The sequence below is a fragment of the Miniopterus natalensis genome, chromosome 3 (assembly GCF_054644295.1).
Source record: "Miniopterus natalensis isolate mMinNat1 chromosome 3, mMinNat1.hap1, whole genome shotgun sequence".
In the NCBI taxonomy this organism is placed as follows: Eukaryota; Metazoa; Chordata; class Mammalia; order Chiroptera; family Miniopteridae; genus Miniopterus; species Miniopterus natalensis.
In genome coordinates, this window is record NC_142083.1 from 69,966,701 (window position 1) to 69,972,799 (window position 6,099).

The 6,099-nt window shown below is 42.1% G+C and overlaps 1 pseudogene; it reads right to left on the bottom strand.

Annotated features, from left to right (window-relative positions):
* Positions 1–1,269: 1,269 nt before the first annotated feature.
* LOC107540853 (histone H3.3C-like) lies at positions 1,270–1,652 on the bottom strand (annotated as a pseudogene).
* Positions 1,653–6,099: the final 4,447 nt, after the last annotated feature.

Consider the following 6,099-nt stretch of genomic DNA (forward strand, 5'->3'; position numbering starts at 1 on the left):
TTGAACATTTGAGCACAGATGGAAAGAATACAATAAAGGAAGGGAAGTAATGACCTTAGGCATATTCTTCAAGTGTGAATGCACTGTTTTCTTCAATAACTTATATGTGAAGTATCAGTTTGCAATTCTAGGAGGAAAAAATAAACAAATTGCTGTATAATCTCTGTCCTTTCATAAAGATGGACTGTGATTTAAAATAGCCTGGGGTTGTTAATGCTCTAAATCTGTCTGAAAGAGATTTCAGTGCTGTTTTTCTTGCTCTCAAAAAATAAAAAAAAGGAAAAAAAATTAGTATACTGTAGATCTCATGAGTGACCTAATTTTAAACTTTTAAACTCTATTAAGATTAGACCAGTACTAACGTCCAGGGCTAAAATGAATTGTGGAATTCTTAAATTTTTTTCTAAATAACCAAATACATTGAAACAAAATTTTCTGGTACAGAAAGAGCATTTCAAATGCCTTCCTGAATACTTGAAGCGCTGACCTCTGTAAGACTACATAGGGTTGACAATCATACTATTGAGCCAAATCTTCAAAGAAATCAGAAACAACTAATTACATGTGATTCTAGGTTGGATATGGGAGGATGGGTAGGAGTAAGCATAAAGCGTCTTTCTCTCTCATGCAGTTTTATGTCAAAAGTTATTATGATTGCTATCTAAAATTCTCTTTTCTGGAAATCCATTACTAAATGAACACACAATTAAAAACTGTACATACATGTTACAGAATGATCCTTTTTTTATAGTTTAACGTATTTTAATAGCCAACTTACAGGAACAGCGCAGAAGACAGACAACATTAAAAACATGTACTTGCATGTAGGACAACTCAGAAAAGCATAGTGAATGGATGGAATCTACTGTATGATAAAAATGCTACAAACACCATTTAATTGCCATCAATAAGAAATTTACTTGTTTTTAAAAAAATCAAATGCTGGCATTGTCCAGAAAAATTTAACAGGTTATTTATATTGCTATAAAGTTGAACTGCTGAAACTTGTTCACTGAAACATTTTGACTTGCATTAATGCTTTTATGTCCCTGCATTTATATTAAAAAAAATTCACACACAAATGAAATGGAAAAACTGCCAATACCTGATTTCTGTCCCCTATTTTCAACTTGCAATCATATACTTAGGTACTTTTTTGACACCATGGGAAAAAATATCTAATGTTTAAAACTACCAATAACAGGAAGAAGAGACATTAAAAAAAATTTTTTTTTAAAAGAATGAAATGTTTCCCATCATAGTGGATTCTTAAGCATGTTCTCCATGTATGCGGTTGTGCTAGCTGGATGTCTTTTGGCATAATTGTTACACATTTGACATGGATAGCACACAGGTTGGTGTCTTCAAAAAGGCCAACCTCCTGCAAAGCACCAATAGCTGCATTCTGGAAGCACATATCTGTTTTGAAGTCCTGAGCAATTTCTCGCACCAGACGCTGGAAGGGGAGTTTGCGAATGAGAAGTTCAGAGAACTACTATTTCATGAAGTGCCACGGTACCAGGCCTGTAACGATGAGGTTTCTTCACTCCTCCAGTAGAGGGCGCACTCCTGCGAGTGGCTTTGGTAGCCAGTTGCTTCCTCTGTGCTTTATCACCAGTTGATTTGCGGGCAGTCTGCTTTGTAACAGCCATGGTATAGAGGCCTCTTTACTTACCTCCGTTCTCCTTCGGATGGAGCTCAGTGAGCTGGAGGTGGCGCAGGTGTTAGCAACGGTGGCTGCAAACACCCAGAATGATTTTTTAAAAAAATTTATCTTTATTGTTTAAAGTATTACAGGTGTCCCATTTTTCCCCCCATTAACCCCCTCCATCTCACTCCCACCCCCTCCCCAGGTCTTCACCCCATTACTGACTGTGTCCATGGGTCATGCTTATATGCATATAACTTCTTTGGTTAATCTCTTCCCACCCTCCACACCCCTTCCCTCTTTCCTCTGAAATATGATCGTCTGTTGCCTGCGTCAATGTCTCTGGATCTCTTTAGTTCACCAGATTGTTTTGTTCATTAGCTTCTTCTTAAAGAAGACCCTTCAACATTTCCTGTAGTGCTGGTCTGGTGGTGATGAACTCCTTTAGTTTTTTCTTATCTGTGAAGCTCTTTATCTGACCCTCAGTTCTAAATGATAGCTTAGCTGGGTAGATCAGTCTTGGTTATAGTTCCATGTTTTTCATCACTTTGAATATTTCTTGACACTCCCTTCTGGCCTGCAAAGTTTCTGTTGAGAAATCAGTTGACAGTCATAGGGGTGCTCCCTTATAGGTAACTAATAGCTTTTCTCTTGCTGCTTTTAAGATTCTCTCTTTGTCTTTAACCTTTGGCATTTTAATTATGATGTGTCCTGCTGTGGGCCTCTTTGGATTCCTCGTTTGGGACCCTCTGTGCTTCCCAGACTTGTAAGTCTATTTCTTTCCCCAGGTAGGGGAAGTTTTCTGTCATTTTTTTAAATAGGGTTTCAATTTCTTGCTCTCTTTCCTCTCCTTCTGGCACCCCAATAATACGAATATTGGACCTCTTGATAATGTCCCAAAGGCTCCTTATACTATCTTCATATTTCTGTATTCTTTTTTTCTTTTTTGCTCTTCTGGTTGGGTGTTTTTGTTTCCTTAAGTTCTAAATTGCTGATTTGATTCTCAGCGTCGTCTACTCTACTATTGATTCTCTGTAAATTATTCTTCATTTCAGTTCCTGTAGCCTTCATTTCAAATTGGTACTTTATTATGTCATCGATTTTCTTAGTTGTTTTTGTAATACTCTTACTAAGATGGTTGAGCATCCTTATAACCATAATTCTGAACTCTGTATCTGTTAACTTGCTTGGGTCTATTTCATTTAGTTCCTCTTCTAAAGATTTCTTCTGTTCTTTCCTTTGTGACATGTTTCTTTGCCTCTGCATTTTGGCGGCTTCCTGATGTTTGTGTCTATGTATTAGGTAGAGCTGCTATGTCTCCTGGAATTTGTGGAGTGGCTTTGTGTAGTAGGTGTCCTGTAGGGTCCAGTGACTCAGCCTCCCCAGTCACCTGAGCTGGGCCTTCTAGGTGCTCCCCTGTGTGGGCTGTGTGCACTGTCCTGTTGTACTTAAGCCTTGGTTGCTGTTGGTGTCACTGGGAGGAATTGACCCCCAGACCAATCGGCTGTGAGGACCAGCTGCAACTACAGCCAAAGAGCTGCTGTGCTGGGGACACCCCATGGAGCAGGATTTACTTCAGTGGAGCTTTGATGTTCACCAAGTGCTCCCCTTGAGTGTGTCTCTTGTGGATGTGGTAGGGTTGTAATCCAGTGTGGTCGAGTCTGACCACCAGATGCACTGTCTCTGGGGCCTCCCGGGAGGTGCAAAGTCATCCTCTGCCAGTGCCTTGCCCAGGGCCACCCAGCATGAGCTACACAGCAAACCGTAGTTGGCTGCTACTTGTGCTGGGCTTGCAGGTGCCCAGGAGAGGCCAAGCTATGAACCAATGCAGCTGCCGCTAGTGCCAGGCCTGGGGCCACTTATCAAGCTGTATGGGGCCCGCTGCTGCTTGAGAGATTTTAGGAAAGTCCTAAGCATGAGGCTCGAGAGGCCACTTGCACAGAAAAGCCCCTGGAAATGGCCTGGATGAGCTGCAGGTGGGGAGGGGTGGGGCCTCCAGGAATCACGGGGCGGGGCCAAAGGTGAGAGTCAGGTGCTGGGGACTCAAATATGGTGCCTGCCTGCTGGCTGTGCACGGGGAGGACTCGCCAAAGGAGCCATGGCCTCCGCCAGCCCTTCTGCCTGGGAGGAAGCCGCCCCTCCACCCCTCTTGCCCGGATTTCAGGCAGGTTAGTTCCTCCCCAACTGTCCCAGGTCCTTTCAGGCTGCCACCCGGTGCTGGGCTCAGAGGAGGCGCATCTGAGTGAGTCCATGCGCAGGCCCTTTAAGAGCTGCTGGGGCTCCCGCAACCTCTGAGACCCTCAGGGACTGTCCCCGCTGGTTTCATAGCCTGAAGGTGTGGGGGACATCTATTCCCAGCCCTGGAGCCCTGGGCTGGGGGCCTGCTGTAGGGCTGGGGGCCTGCTGTAGGGCTGGGACCCCTCCCTCTTCCGGGAAACCTCCGCTGCTGAGATTCCCTCCCGGGTTTAAACCGTGGCACCGGGTGTGGGCCCGCAGCCGAGTCTCCTGGATTCAGCCCCGCCCCGCCCCGTTTCTGCCCCTCCTTGAGGGAGGCCAGGGGGTTCGGCTGCTACCTACGCTGCCGTCTTCTTTCCTCCCTGAGAATGATTCTTCTTAAATACAGAATGATTTTTCATAAATATACATACAGAGACTATATATTTATTTTTAAAAAGAAATTTAGTGACTGTTTCATCTCTATCAATTCACTATAATATTTCATTTCTAGGATTTTTGTGTTTATCAAGAAGGAAACTGTACACTCTAAGGTATTATTACAAAGAAAAGGAGATAAACTTGTTTATTTAATATCAAGAAAATTACGTATATGTACAATGCCTATTATCTATAGAATAATAATAAAGATAATAATCTACCTGAAATGAATCTCATACCAGCTTTTGAAGTGACAGTCATAGCAGATCCTTTCAAAATTTTATTTTTACTATTTTTCTTAGAGATGCTAACAGAAAGGAGAAACCGGACAGTGTTTCCTTAGCTATCTAGGTCAGGAGAGCCATCTGGCACTCATTTTAATCACCACGAGAACCTTGGAGGGACCAATAAACCCTGTACTAATATTCCAATCTATTCACTAATGGTGATAATCAGCACATCTGGTTAGGGTTTCCCTTTACAGTGGCCTCCCCCAAGAATTGTATTAGGTATCAAAGTTCCTACTGAGTTGTGTAGACTGTCAACCATAGTTTCCCCCACCCTGTGTCTGCCTAACCCCAGCCAGGCACACCACCTTGTCCAAGCCAAACCACGTCCTGACTCTAACCCGAGCTTACATGGGAAGCACGTCACTCACTGATTCTAAGAAGCAACCTCGACCTCTATTGTGGCTGTAATTTTGTGCCTGTTTCTCAGTGTTGTTTGCTTCAACTCTGACTTCTTTTAGTTCAGACTCTATCTTGGGTCCCTGCTATCATGTTGTTCAGTACTTGCTTTGGGAGCTGACCGTGGCTCTTGTAGCTCCTCCACGTTTCTGCTCTCTGACCTTCCAGACTTGAGCCCTCATTTCCTAGGGCCCTGTGGTTGCTTCCTCTTCTCTAACCTCTTGACAGCTCTAGACTGGACCCAGGAGTTTCATATTTATCTGCACTTTGGCCAATCCAAATTCTTTATGTAACAGAATAACAGAATTCTGAGCTATATGGATTCAAATTTGGACTTAACAGTAACTAGCCTTGCAGTCTTCTCAGATTTATCCCCAAATTTCTTCCAGTTCTAGCATCTTATAATTTTGTACATATCTTTGTGAAGATAATAATAATCCACTGTCTGCTAATAACTAGGTTCAGATATGTTCAAAAATTTCCGGTTATGATGACCATTCCCAAATAAATGAGAATATCTAGTCAATAGACAATTGCAATAGTTCTCAATAAGGCTGCACATAAGAACTATCTGAGGAGCTTTTATAGAATCTCTTCCCTGGGGCCTATTCAGACCAATTAAATCCAACCCCTGGGAACAGAGCATATGTATTTTATAAAAGCTCACACATGTGATTCTAATGTACAGCTAAGGTTGTGAACTACTATTATAATCAATATGAGTCAGTTGGTTGGACACAGATTTTTAAAAATGGCCATTTCAAGGAGTAAATCAGACAAAATATTTTCTAGAACATGGGATATTAATAAATATATGAATTCAAGGCGTAAGTCATCCTGTCAGCGCAGACAAATCTTTTAGAAAATATAAACATAATGAGTTTTGCCCCCAAACTTTGATTCTTATATATAAATTGGTTGATGTGAAAGATAATAATTCATCAACCTTGTAAGTATGACAGATGTTTCATTTTTGAAAACTGTTCCACTTCCTTTGATAGTCTTGTTACATATATTCTTCTGCATCAAGAAGTCAGCAGATTTCTGTTTGTGGTGCTAACACCACAAACCTGCAGACAGTGTTGACCAGGAAACCACCTGGGTTTACCT